Here is a 15,462-nt window from a genome sequence, read left to right on the forward strand (position 1 = left end):
ATCATGTAAACCCTGAAATTCACTCTTTGAACATGAGTTTTCTCATCTGTGATGCAGATGATGCTAATGCTTACTAATTAATAAGGTAGATGTGAGGATCAAGTGAAATAATGTGTGTTAAAGAAAATTTATCCTAGAAGGTGTCATTTTTATTTTGAAGAGCTAGAGGGACTAGGGGAGAGGGACAGAGAAGATGCTGGAAACTGGCCTACTTCTCTCGATGTGCACTCTATTTCATTCCGTTTTGTCTCTTCAAGAACCTTGTTCCTGGAATTATGGTCTGTGTCTCCTGCATCAGTAGTTTCTCCTTTTTTATCAGATAAATCTGATCAATATACAAATAAGAATGCAACTACCAATATACAACATACAACTAGCAACGGACCTAGATATCATGTTGCCCCATGTTTGTTCCTCTTTATGATATGTATTTCCTCTTATTCTTAATCTACTCTGTATTAGTTTGGATACTCTGAAAAGCTGGCCCAAAGATGAAATTAGATGAGTAAGAGATTTTTGGGGGTAAAATGCCTGTGGAAGATAAAGGGAGGGAACAGGGATAGTTGGGGAAAGCCTGGACTTTGCAGGTCTGATGACTGTGAGAGGTCGGGGAGCAGGAAAGAGGACTGGGGAGAGAGGGTCTGAGACTGCACCAGAGTTCTAAAAATTTTTGGTGAGGTTGATAGTGTGTCCTTAAGCCAAAGTTTCCTGTGGGAGGGCTCCTGTGCTAACTGTAGCCAGGTTCAATCTATCCTGGTGTAAACTTGGTCCAGTAGTGGATCTACAGGAGCTTCAGCTGGGGCTGTCAGTCAGCTGTGCTCCCTGCAGCAGATCTGAATGACACATTTCCCTAGTAGCACAACTTCACTACAACTTCTTTTATTGAAAGCACTATTTTCACTTTGTCAAATTCATTGGCAGTCCAATTTAGTCTTCATATTGTTTACTTACTCAGTTGGCATTTGAGACTGTTGATACTTTATTCTTCCCAAAATACTTTCTCCACTTAACTTCAAGGAAGCCATGTGCCCTTGGTTTTCCTTCATTTTCACAGACAGACACCTTTGCTGACTCCTTCCTTGTTGAAATCTCTAAATGTTGAAATGTCCCATGACTCAGTTCTCAGTCTACACTCACTCCTTTGGTTATCTCTGTTAAATGCCATCTATATGACAGCATTTCCTAAATTTACATTTCCAGTTGAAACCACTCCTTGAGCTCCAGAATTAAAGTCTATGTACTAGACAACTATTTGAAATCCTCAATTGTCTAACATATCTTACACTTAAAATGTTCAAAACAACACTTTTGATTTTTTTTTGTGTGTGAGGAAATTATGGATAGTGGATGAAAATAGCCTTAGATAGAAGGCTATTGCTGAAATCCAGGTAAGACAGAGGTAAGAGATGATGCTAATTTGGATGAGTGCTATAGCAATTTTGCAGAGGTGATTAGTTTACACACCTTGAGATGGGGAGTTTTCCTCGATTATCAGGTGGGTCCAATCTAATCACAGGAGTCCTTGAAATTAAAGAGCTTCATTCAAGTTGTGGCAACATACAAAGCTGTGACAATGAAAGGATCAGAGAGATGTGACGGTCTGGGCTTTGAAGATGGAGGACGGATTTCTAAACCAAGGACTAAAGGCTCCCTATATCAGATAAAAAAGTCAAGGAAACAGTCTTCTGTTGCATTTCTGACCTAAATAATTGTGAGATAATAAATTTATATTGTTTTAAGACGTGAAGTTGTGGTGATTTGTTACAGCAGTAATAAGAGACTAATACAACTTGTGTAGTGCAGTCCCAGTATCAAAAGCAGATGTGGACACTAACATGAAGTACGGAATTGTGATTATTTATGAAATTTGTGTTCTGATTTCTGAACTGAGACTGGATTTATGGTTAAAATGACACAGGTCTTTCTAGTACCTTGGAGTCACCAGAAAGGTGATGAGGCTTTCCCAGGTGTGCATCCAGGTATGAGAGGAACACCACTCATTGCATCTCACCTTCACTGAGTACAATTTTAAGTACAATAGTTACATTTTCTATAAACAAAATGTAGATGTGGATATGGAGGGACAAAGGTACTAAATCAAGGTGGACAACAGTGTGACTCAAAGAAAGGATCACATTAGAGAATATATGCAGACTTAAAATAATTTAATCACAAAACTTTAGATGGCTACAACCAAGTGAAAAAGAGGGAGTTTGATACTGTCATACAGAGAACAACATAGATTCCATTACTTCTCTACAAGTTTAAGCTGTTATAAAATTAAAAATTTAAATTTACCAGTTATATTTGACCTCCTATGTCACTGGAATTACAGAGATGCTCCAATGCACTGGCCCTGATTTTTAATTGCATTGAACTTAAGAAAATTTGCTTCTATATTTTTCAGGATCTGCCATATTAGGAATATTTCCCTTATTTTCCTTCTCTTTTAGCCAGAAGCTGAGAGGGAAATGTGCCAAGCAGAAAAGCAGAGACATGGAATACACAACACAGAACTTGGCACACAGAGGTAAGAATCCACTTAACAAAGCCCCAAGTGACATTTCAGAGAAAGGATATAGGAGGGTGTTAGAAGGGAATTACTGTGAAAATTCCCAAGTGGAGCCTGAAATTCCTCTGGCTGCAGTCATGGAAAGAAGGATACTGTATTCACATTATAACCATTGTTTTTAAGCATGGTAGGCCAAAGTTCATGGAGCAATATCTGCATGTTTGCATGGAGAAAAGATGAATAATATATTTAAATTCAATGCTTAAATTTCCCTTATTTAGAAATTTGGCTTGCTTGATTTATGTCTCCCTAATCTACTTAGGTAGAGACCTTTTCCTGTGTTTTAATATCATACAGGCTTTAACTTTGTCAGGTCTAAGGGGACCTTGCCATTGGTGGAAGCTTAATAAGGCATCAGGAGATTACAGGTAAATTTCATTAAGAATCTGTAAACCTCTACCTCAGGAAAAATTGTGTGTGTGTGTGTGTGTGTGTGTGTGTGTGTGTGTGTGTGTGTGTTTTAAAAGTAGGAAGCCAGGATTTGCCCTGCAATTTGCTAGAGCAATATCCTAGAAACACCCTGTAGGATTACCTATAGATCTCTGATATCCCCTCAATTGCCCATGTCCAGTCATGAGAAAGCCACATAAACTCAGGGCCCAGGACTACCTGGACAATTTAAGTTTTTCAATTTGAAACAAACAGTTGAAAAGAATATGGTTAAGTATAATTATTTTTTGGACATTGACTTTGTTAGAATATGTAAGGGTACTGTAATCATCTCTTGGCCATTTTTTTTCTCTCTCTCTCTCTCATCCTGAATTTCCATCTTATTATTAAAAAATAACTAAAATGTGTTTTATCCCAGAGAAGGGAAATAAGGGAAATATTCCTAATATGGCAGATCCTAAAACAAATAGAAGCAAATTTTCTTAAGTTCAATGCAATTAAAAATCAGGGCCAGTGCATTGGAGCATCTCTGTAATTCCAGTGACATAGGAGGACAAAACAACATAACAACAATAACAATAAGAAAAACAGATAAAGTTAGAGCTTTATGAAGACTTCTGTTTCAAGGAAGAAGTTTTGAGTCTTTGCATGTGAATACATACAATAATTATATGAAATTAGTCTTAAAAGCCTTGTGGCAAGGAAGCATCATTCTTATGCAGGATATCATAGTAATATGAATGGATAAGCCTCAGAAAATGGTGGTAGATGGCCCAGAACTTGTTGGCTAAAAAAAGCAGAGGCCAGAACAGGGACATTGCCATTAGCCCTTCTTAGCTAAGAGGATTCACAGATTCCCCACAAGATAGATCACTCTACCAGTTAACTCTACCTCCAGGCTCCTTTATCTGTTATTTTAAAGATACTTTCATGTCTGGAGGTCTGCCACCTCTTGTCTCATTCCTTTCATGGCTCTCCATCTTTCTGAGTCTTGTATCTCTGATTTGTGGTCTTGTTTGACATGGGAAGCCATCTATGAGCTGTGTGTGAACTGATGGATGTTGGAGCCATTATGCAGGGAAGCCTGGTCTTGGGAACCCCCAGGTGGAATCCACTGGTTCGAGAATGCCCAATTCACATCAGCACCCTGTTCTAGCTCACAGCTCAGGTTCAAACACAACTCTGGAGAGGAGTAGCCTGCTAGAGCCAGCCTCCTGGAGAAGGGTGTAGCTTTCCAAACACCAATCAACCTGTTTATCGCAAGACTCCTGCCACACTGAGAAGCAAGCACCAAAACAACACTCCTCCCACTGAAACCTTATTCCTGCCTTTGAGATGTACTCCCCCTTAAATAAAGAATTGAGGTTTTTTTTTTTTTTCAGTTGTTCAGTTCCAGTTCCCATCAGGATTGGAAGACCCATCAAGTGCCCACTTTTTAAATTTAATCTTTGGCTTTGTATTATTTCTTACTGATTATTTCAGACTTTTTATTTTCCCATGTGGTTCACATCTCCTGAGCAAAATCTGCTCTGTCAGGGTACTGGTTACCCCATCATTTGACTTTTTAAAAATTATGGTAGAGTATATATAACACAATACTATTTACTATTTTAATCATTTTAAGCCTACAACTTTGTGGCGCTTACATTGTTGTGCAATCATCACCTCTATCCACCTCCAGAACTTTTGATCTTCCCCAATTGAAACTGTACCCTTTAAATAGATAACTTGTATTCTCCCCTCCCTCCCCGGCACCTTGCAATCAGCATTCTACTTTCTATCTCTATGAATTTGACTATTCTAGGTATTTATTAAGTGGAATCATACAGTATTTGTCTTTTTACGACTGGCTTATTTCATTCAGCACAGCGTCTTCAAGATTTATTCATGTCGTCTCATGTGTCAGAAGTCCTTCCTTTTTAAGGATAAAAATATTCTCTATATGTATATATATAGTCTTGTTTAATGGATAGGTTGTTTTATGTTTCCATAGCAAAACATTCAGTTTGAACTTTCACCTGTTCCACAGAAATACTTCTTTGATCAGTGCTCACCTGCATTTGTTTTCCTATTTCTTTTTTCTTTGTCCTTATAAAAAATTCATAGACATGTGCAAGTGTGCACAAATGTGGGCACATGCACACGTGCACACACATACACACACACACATCTTGGTTTATTTTATTTCAAATTTTTTTTTTTTAGTTATAGATTGACATGATACCTTTATTTTATTTATTTATTTTTATGTTGTGCTGAGGATTGAACCCAGTGCTTCACACATGCTAAGCAAGTGCTTTACCACTGAGCTACCACTCCAGCCCCACCTTGGTTTATTTTTCATTCTTGTTTTGCACTGTGGGCTTTTCTTGACCAGTTATTTGCAATGGTTCATATATTAGAGATGCTAGAGCTGTGTCCAAGGCTAGAAGCAGGTTTCTTAGTGCCTTCACTTAAGTGTGAGAGTCCATTGATCTGTTACCTCTCCCCAACTGCAGGAGGTAAGCAGATATCAGACTGTCATCAGGCACACTCTATTTTTAATCCTCTGTCTCACCAACAGAATATTTCTTAAAATATGGTTTGTCAAGGGAGTCCTTCTTTAATCCTGCTACCTCTGTTTTTCAGAATCAAACTAGTACATGGTTTCTTCTGTCACTACCTCCCATGCCCTCTCCTTGTAAGGACACTGAGGATGACATTTCTGATTCTTGGGTGTGCTCCTCATTTGGAGGAGGTGCCAACTCTCAGGGATTTGCATTCACAAGCATCTCCTACTCTTCCTCCCACATCTTGTTTGTTCTTTGCTGTTTTTGGCAGCCCTTCTACCTACTTGTGGCTGGAAGTTTAATACGTATCTTAGCTTGCATTTCTGTTTCTCATTCTCCTTTTGGGTGATCTCCTAGAGAAGAAGGAGGAAATGCCAATTGTATTCTGCTACTTTCAAAAGGGAAATCTATATCTAATTCTTCTTCAATAGTTTAGGTTATATCATTCTCAAACTAATGTTTTATTTGTTTTTAAACCTCCAATTTAGTGAATGCTTTGGGTAATATGGATGTTTGAACCAAGAAGATCCAGCTGACAACTGCAATCAAGGGCATTGTAAGAGGGCAGAGCAGGAAACAGCAGCTCTCACAAATGTGGATGTAACATCTTCTTATCTTTTGATTCTGTGATCAGAATCATCAAGTCTTTACTATCACCCAAGTGACAGTTTCAGACTTGAAGGACACAGCTATCCTTGGCCAACTTTGGGATTGTGATCTAACAACTCCCCTTCCTCCAGTTAAGAATACCTAATCTGTAGTTCTGACCATCAAGTGTTTACATATATGGGTTATAGCAAAGCTTGCTCACTGCAGAAAAGATAGTGTGGATTCAGGTGAAATACATCGCTGATCTACATGCAAAATGTGAAATTCCATCATTAATAATTTACTACTTTGTGTTACTATGACCTCTTTCAAAATACCTACATTTCTTTGATAATAAGCAAGTTTTCACTAACATATTTGTGTAAATAACTTTAGTAATGTTTCTAGAGGAAAGAACATCAAGAAAGGAAACACAGAAAATGGATATGAAAGAATCTCAAGATAAACACTGCCCATCTAACAATTTGATCTAACTGGACTTATGTAAAAATAATCCTAGTTAAGTTGCTACTCACATTATTTTACTAATAGTTAAAATTATAAAGATGTATCTTCAGGCAAAACAAACCTTAAGTTTGATATTTGAGTCCTTCCTGGTAAGAAGGCAAAAACTTAAAATGCCCATAACTAAGTTTCTGATTTCTTTCACTATTTTATGGAATTTTTAAGCCTTTCATTCCACATTAAGTCTAGTTGACTTTACTGTTCTTTCTAGAGCATAGTTCTGCTCTATGGAAGCTTAGCTACTGTTCCGTTTATACTCTGTAAAGCAATACTGGCTGTACAGCTAGTTTAAGGGAAATTAAAAGGAGATCCACCTTGGGATTTTGCAATAACAACAGCACTTATTTTGTATGAAGAGTGATGTTAGGATTAGATTTAAGCTTTCCTGTACCAGGCTGGCATGAATACTTGTTGCTCAAAGTTAGAATTATCCAGTCATTTCATTTTTAGAAATGGATTTTTAAAAATAAACTGACAGGGAAATATGGACATTGAATAGGATCTAAACCCAGAAAGGATTTTAATGTAAAATATAAGTTTTCTGAATTGGAAAGTATTTCCTGACAGAAATGTTGTTCTGATTGACAGTCTCATAAGGACATAATTTTATCATCCATACATCATGTATAAATTTACCATTATTTCCAAAGCCAAGAAGAACACATTGTTACTCCTTCTCAAAAATACTCTTAATCCCTTGACTTATACAACTGGGGTGATACTGCCAAGACAGTCATTTCAATTTCTTATCCCATAAACAGAAGAACTTAGGCACAAATACTTGGAATAAGAAGATATTTTGAAAGGCATTTTATTAATAGTTATAGCTTTGGAAATGATTAGTTAATAGGAATTGTGCCTATAATGAATATTATGTTCTGGATACTCATTTATCTAGTGATCATTCACCTAATTGAGACCTTTTCAAAGTTCAATACTTTTTTCTTCTTTTCTACCTTTTAGTCATCTCACATTTTAATACTAAGGGCCAAGAAAAATGATAATAGCCAAATGTGGCAATATTCTAAATGTCCATCCAGTGCTAGAATGAATAAATAAAATGATATATCCATACAGTGAAATATTATTTGTCAATTAAAAGAAATAAGATACTGATATATGCTACAATATGGATAAACCTTGAAAACATTATGCCAAGTAAAAGAAGCCAGTAACAAAAGACACACATAGTATGCTCTCATTTACATAAAATACTGCAATAGCAAATCTATAGAGATAGAAAGTAGATTAGTGGTTACCTAGGACTAGGCAGAGGGGAGCAGGGTCAGAGTGATTACTAAGACATGAAGTCTCTTTTCAGGGCAACAAAAATATTCTAAAATTGTTATAATGGCTGCAAACTGTGAATACACTAAAAATCATTGATTTATATACTTAAATAGGTGACTTGTATAGTATATGACCTATATCTAAATTAAGCCATTAAAATGAAAAGGGATTGAGATTTTTACATCGGTCAAATTTTCTGAGATAACTGTCATTATAGGAAAATATCTGGTAGCAGTTTTATATAGAGTATCAATGAATAATTAATGATACCACAGAAATTGTTACATTTCTAAAACTTTTTTTAACTGAAAAAATGTTTTTACTACTTCAATGCTTAATTTAGTGCTTTCTCACTGGATTATTAGCCAGGAGAGCTTTATTTAAGCAACTGGCTCACTGGCTCATAGGATGGTTGGGGCTGGTAAGTTCTGAAATCTGCAAAGCCAGCCACTAGACTGGAAACTCAAGGAAGGAATGATATTGCAGCTTGAGTTTGAAGACAGTCTGGAAGCAGAATTTCTTCTTCCTCAGGAACTTTTTCTCTAAAAGCCTTCCTGAAAGGATAAGGTCCACACACATGATAAAGGGTAATGTGCTTTACTCAAAGTCTTTTGATTTGTTAATCTCATCATAAAAATATCTTTGGAGTGACATGTTGATCAAATGTTTGGAGAATGTGTCCAAGCCAGGATGACATAAAATTAATCACTCTACTTACTTACGTGAGAAAATAACTAATTTTAATCCCAATTTGGCTATGAGCAGAAATAGCAGGCCAACTCTCTAACAAAGAGAATCCAATAATCATACAAGCACCACGTATGGCTTTTGGAACTTAATTTCTTTGCATGGATGGTGGAAGGAGACCCTCATTGTTATACAAAATACATGTATGAATATGTGAAAAAAAAAAGGAATAGCGTTACCCTAGATTAGGTAGAGAGAAGTGATGCGAGTGGACAAGTGGGACTGGGGAGATAGGGAGGATAGTAGAATGAAACATATATTATTATTACTGTGTGTATATATGTGAATGCATGACCAATGTGATTCTGCAACCTTTATACTCAGAAAAATGAGATATTGTATGCCATGTGATTCAAATGTATGATATGTCAAGGTCATTGTACTGTCATGTGTAACTAGTTAAAACAAATAAAAAAAGAAATTGGGATTTTACTAGAAAAAAAGAAAAATTAATGCATACTTATTAGAAATTTTTTAAATGTCAAAAAATAGAATTAAAAAATCAATCTTCCCCATAAGTTTGAATTATCATTTTCAGTTAGGCTTTTGCCTAGAATGACTTCATAAATTGGGAATTAAGGTTTTTATATACATATATTTTTAATTTTTATTTTTTAGTTGTAGGTGGACACAATACCTTTATTTTATTTTTATGTGGTGCTGAGGATCGAACCCAGTGCCTCATGCATGCTAGGCAAGCACTCTACCACTGAGCCACAACCCCAGCCCAGGTTTTTATATAAAAAATTTATATGAGTTTTATGTACAACTGATTTAAAAATCAGTTATAAAGTTTATTAAGAAAATTTATTTTATTATGAAGTAAATAAATATGAGTTATCCACAGTACATAGTAGATCATTGCTGCTTTTTTGTACAGTGAAGTAAATCAGGAGACTTAAACAATGGTGTTCGTGAGTGAGGAGCTTTTTATGAGGCCATGGCCCTTACATTTACAATTGGCAGTTTTGCATTTAACACAAATAACAAAGTTTTGCCTTTCATCTTAAAACGTTTGCACCCTACTTCATTACCCATAAATATTTTCTCCTCAAATTTAAACAAGTTGGCAATGAGTTTCTGTGATGAGAACATTTTTATCTTAATGGTTAAGCATTTGATCTGGTGACCACATGTGAAGATTATATTTATTCACTGAGAGTACACTAAGTCACAGATAGTTAATCTACTCTACAATGTTACCCGCCTGAGAGAAGAAGAAGGGAATAAACATGAATGCATACTGCATCTCATGTCCTAAGGCCTATAACATGATTTTATCTTCCCAAAAATCCTGTGAGGTAGATAACGTGTTCCCAGTTACTCACTGAGTGGCAGATTAAAACTCAAAAAAGTTAACAACATTGTCCTAGATGATGCAGTGAAGAAGCTGGAAGGCTTTCTCCTTCTAGAGATTATTTTTATCCTCAGTAGTCTCGAATAAGAAGAAAGTTGATATTTTCTGAGCCTTAGCCATTGTCCCTGGCAATTACTTTCCACTTCTTTTAGGATCTCCCAAGCATACTTGAGCTCCTGTGTTTCACCCTTCTTAAATATGTTCTGGTTTCTCAACAGATGTGAAGGACCTTGGTACATATATTCCCTGTATACTCTGAAGTTGTCTTGGCAATGGTCCAGGGACCAATCTATCTAGTGAGAATACAGAATTTGTGGTTTGTTTGTTTGTTTGTTTGTTTTTTTGAGAGAGAGAGAGAGAGAGAGAGAGAGAGAGAGAGAGAGAGAGAGAGAGAATTTTAATATTTATTTTTAATTACTGGCGGACACAACATCTTTGTACATGGTGCTGAGGATCCAACCCGGGCCACACGCATGCCACATCCCCAGCCCCAGAATTTGTTTTTTCTCTTAAACTACAGTCTTTATAATATTTGCTGGAATTTCTGAAATTGGCAGTAATGTCTGAATTTGACTCTTTTTTCAGAGTGAGGTCTTTGTTCAGGGATGATGAGATGTACATGGATTCTTATAATTCCCAAGAAGTCTTCATGTGTCATGAATTCTGGGATGAAACCTTATAAAGGACTAGATGAAGAATCTAGTGAACAGAGGATGGTCCTTAGGTATTTGTCTTTGGCTATTAGGTAAATCATGATGCAATTTTCTGACACTGGGAAGACTGGAAGCATTTTAGCAGGGAAGTTGCAAAGAAATATGCTATTTTTAACTTCAGGATTTTCCCTCATTTTTCATATTCAATCCATAATGGTGTATAGGTTAAAAACCAAATGAAATGGATAGATAGTGTGATATATGAATTATATCTCAGTAAGGATATTACCAAAAAGAGGACCAGAAATAAATATAATTGTCTACTCTTGGCCCTTGAAATATTTTTAGATGACTTATACCCAAACTATTAAAGGTTGAGTTAGTAAACTTTTTGTTGCTGTGACAAAACACTTGAAAAATCAACTGAAAGGAGGAAAGGTTTATTTTGGCTCACAGGTTCAGAGGTTTCAGTCCAGGGTCACTTGGCACTGTCACTTTGGGCCTTTGATGAGGCTGAAATCTTGGCAGGCAGTGCATGGTGGAGTGGAGATACTCTTCTCATGGTGACCAGGAAGTGAAGAGAGAGAGAGAGAGAGAGAGAGAGAGAGAGAGAGGTGCCCTGGACAAAATATACCTTTCCAAGGCACAACCCCAGGTACTTCTTCCAACTGGGCCTCACCTGCTAAAGTTTCCACCATCAGCTGAGGACCATGTCTTCAAGATATTCCAGATCTGATCTATAACATACGTATATGTTGAATTTCAGGTTAAAGGGTTGACAGATAGAAATATATAGTCTCTAAAGGTCTTATATAATTGAAGTTTTTTCTTTTATTCTTCTCTTTCTTCCTTCCTTCCTTCCTTCCTTTCTTTTTTTTTTTTTTGTATTTCTTTTCCAGTCAATTCTCAATGCTGGCTAGGAGATAAATTTAACTTTGATATTAATTATATAATTTATCAATACATCTGGCATGTATTTCCTTTTCTGTGACAAGTGCCAGGCACTGTTTTTAATACTGAAGATGCAGAAGTGAACAGGACAAATTGCTGTCGGCTTACATTCTACTGCGGGAAACAGAGTTAAGTTGGCATGGGGGAAGGGCCTCTCTGAGGAAGTGATATTTGCACAGGGACCCAGATAACATGAAAATCTGGAGGAAGAAAATACCAGGCAGATGATGCAGAAGCATAAATATCCCAAGTTGAGAGGAAGTTTAGTCCACTAGAGCAGTGGTTCTCCAACTTGAGTGCACACCTTGAGGACTTGTGAAAACAGATTGCTGGCTCCACACACAGTGTCTACATCAGCAGACCTGGGATGAGGACCCCAGAATTGCATTTCTAACAAGTTCTCAGGTGATGTTGACACTGCTGGTCTGGGGACCACACTTTGAGAATCACTGTGTTAGAGGAATAAGAAAGAAACAAACGTGGCTGGGAAACTTGAGTAATTGAGAGAACAGTAGGTAGTGGTGTGCTGAAGCCAGCTTATTCTAGCTCACAGAGCTGAAATTGAGCATCTTTTCCCAACCTTATGTTAAGTGATGTTACATTGGTGGCCTGATATCAGCCACCGTGGATGTATTTGTAACTCAGAAATCGGTAGGTGCTACAAAATCAGAGATTCCACTTCTGGTGGTAGAGATGAGATCTAAGAGGTAGGCAGATATCAGAACTTCAAGAGTCTTGTATTCCATAACATGGAAAAAAGATTTAAGTAAGGATAATGGGAAGCCAATTTTTTTGAGCAAAACAAGCACAATCTGACTTTTGTTTTAAAAGGGACATTTTGGCTACTAAATCTAGTGTAGTGCTAAAGTTTGGATCTTGAGTTTCTCCCACAGGCCCATGTGTTAAAAGCTAACTCCCCAGCCCATGGTGCTATTGGCAGGTGTGGGACCTTTACAAGGTAGGGCCTCATGAGAGGTTTTAAGGGTCTCCTACATGCACGTGTGATCTCTCTCTCTCTGCCTCTGTCTCTCTCTCTAGCTACATTCAACCACTGAGCTACATTCCTAGTTCTTTTTTTCTAAAATACATTATTTCTAGGTGTAGTTGACACAATGCCTTTATTTATTTTTATGTGGTGCTGAGGATCGAACCCAGGGCCTTGCACTTGCTAGATGAGCACTCTACCACAGATCCACAATGCCAGCCCCCCTGCTCTTTTTTATTGTTTATTTTGAGACAGGGTCTTGCTAACTTTCCCAAGTTGGTCTCAAACTTTTAATCTTCCTGCCTTAACCTCCCAATGCACACACCACCATGCCCAGTTTGCTCTTTTTTCCCTGGCCACATGAGGTGAACATCTTACTCCACTTTATGCATTACACCATGAGGTACTGACTCACTATGGGTCCAATAGCAATAGGGTCAACTGAGTATGACCTGAAAACTCCCAAACTGTTAACCAAAACAAACCTTTCTTCTTTTTAATTTTATTATCTCAGGTATTTTGTTACAATAATGAAAAGCTAACTAAAACAGATTATAGGGAATATGATTATATACCCCAAATTTAATCTGTTTCTGTTTGGATTTATTGAGCTACTCAGCTAATGGCTACATTTCTCAGCTATCCTTGCAGCTTTATGTGAGTGTGTACTTAAGCATATGACAATGTCATACGAATAAAATGGTGTGTGAAATTTCTGTTACTGGATTAAAAAAAATTCCTTTTCCTAAATATCCTCTTTTTTTCTTGAAAGTTACAATGCAGACACAGTAGTGACCCAATGTTGCCCATGCAAATGGCAACAATATTCCAGGAGATGAGAAACTGATTCAAATTTTCCAGCCACGTTTGTTTCTTTCTTATTCCTCTGACACAGTGATTCTCAAAGTATGGTCCCCAGACCAGCAGTGTCAACATCACCTGAGAACTTGTTAGAAATGCAATTCTGGGGTCCTCATCCCAGGTCTGCTGATGTAGACACTGTGTGTGGAGCCAGCAATCTGTTTTCACAAGTCCTCAAGTTGATGCAGGTGTGCACTCAAGTTGGAGAACCACTGCTCTAGTGGACTAAACTTCCTCTCAACTTGGGATATTTATGCTTCTGCATCATCTGCCTGGTATTTTCTTCCTCCAGATTTTCATGTTATCTGGGTCCCTGTGCAAATATCACTTCCTCAGAGAGGCCCTTCCCCCATGCCAAATTAACTCTGTTTCCCTCAGTAGAATGTAAGCCGACAGCAATTTGTCCTGTTCACTTCTGCATCTTCAGTATTAAAAACAGTGCCTGGCACTTGTCACAGAAAAGGAAATACATGCCAGATGTATTGATAAATTATATAATTAATATCAAAGTTAAATTTATCTCCTAGCCAGCATTGAGAATTGACTGGAAAAGAAATACAAAAAAAAAAAAAAAAAAAGAAAGAAAGGAAGGAAGGAAGGAAGGAAGGAAGAAAGAGAAGAATAAAAGAAAAAACCTCAATTATATAAGACCTTTGGAGATCAACTAATCCTATCTGTCAACCCTTTAACCTGAAATTCAACATATACCTATGTTATAGTTCAGGAATATGTTGAAGACATGGTCCTCAGCTGATGGTGGAAACTTTAGCAGGTGAGGCCCAGTTGGAAGAAGTACCTGGGGTTGTGACTTGGAAGGGTATATTTTGTCCAGGGCCTCTCTCTCTCTCTCTCTCTCTCTCTCTCTCTCTCTCTCTCTCTCTCTCTCTTCACTTCCTGGTCACCATGAGGAGAGTATCTCCACTCCACCATGCACTGCCTGCCAAGATTTCTGCCTCATCAAAGGCCCAAAGTGACAGGGCCAAGTGACCATGGACTAAAACCTCTGAACCTGTAAGCCAAAATAAACCTTTCCTCCTTTCAGTTGATTTTTCAGGTGTTTTGTCACAGCAACAAAAAGTTTACTAACTCAACCTTTAATAGTTTGGGTATAAGTCATCTAAAAATATTTCAAGACCAAGAGTAGACACTTATATTTATTTCTGGTCCTCTTTTTGGTAATGTCCTTACTTAGATATGATTCATATACCACACAATCTATCCATTTAATGTGATTTTGTTATATTCACCATTATGGATCTATCAACATAACCAATTTTAAAATATTTTCATCCTCTCCAAAAGAAATCCTGTCTTTTAGCAGTTAACCATCTCCCATGCTTTCTATTCTCCCAACCCATGGCAAATGCTAATCTATTTTCTGTCTCTCTGGGCTTGCCCACTCTAGGCATTTCATATAAATGAAATAATAAAACATATGGTGTTCTGTGAGTTGCTCCTTTCAATTAGTATGATATTTTAAAGGCTAATCCATACTGCAGTGTGTGTCAGTACTTCATTTCTTACAAATAATATTCTATTGTAAGAACACAGCACATTTTATCTGTTCATCAGCTGATAGTCATCTGGGTATTACTGCATTGCACTATAAAGAATAATACTGCTGTGGACATTACATTTTCACTTCTCTTGAATATATACCCAGTGGTAGAACTGATTGATCACATGGTAACTCTGTATTTAAACTTGGAGGAATGACCATATTGCTTTCTAAAGAAGCTGCATCATTTTGCATTTCCAAAAGCAGTATACGGATGTTCCAATGTATCCACATCCTTGCCAATATTTGTTATTTTCTGTATTTTTTATTAGAGCCATACTAGTTGTATTGAGGTGTTATTTCTTATTGTGCTTTTTATTTGAACTTCCCTGATGACTAATGACATCAAATATTTTTTGTGTGCCTATTGGCCATGTGCATATCTTCTTCAGAGATATGTTTATTCAGATCCTTCACCCACTTTTAAACTGGGCTA

The sequence above is a fragment of the Callospermophilus lateralis genome, unplaced genomic scaffold (genome assembly GCF_048772815.1).
Source record: "Callospermophilus lateralis isolate mCalLat2 unplaced genomic scaffold, mCalLat2.hap1 Scaffold_137, whole genome shotgun sequence".
Classification (NCBI taxonomy): domain Eukaryota; kingdom Metazoa; phylum Chordata; class Mammalia; order Rodentia; family Sciuridae; genus Callospermophilus; species Callospermophilus lateralis.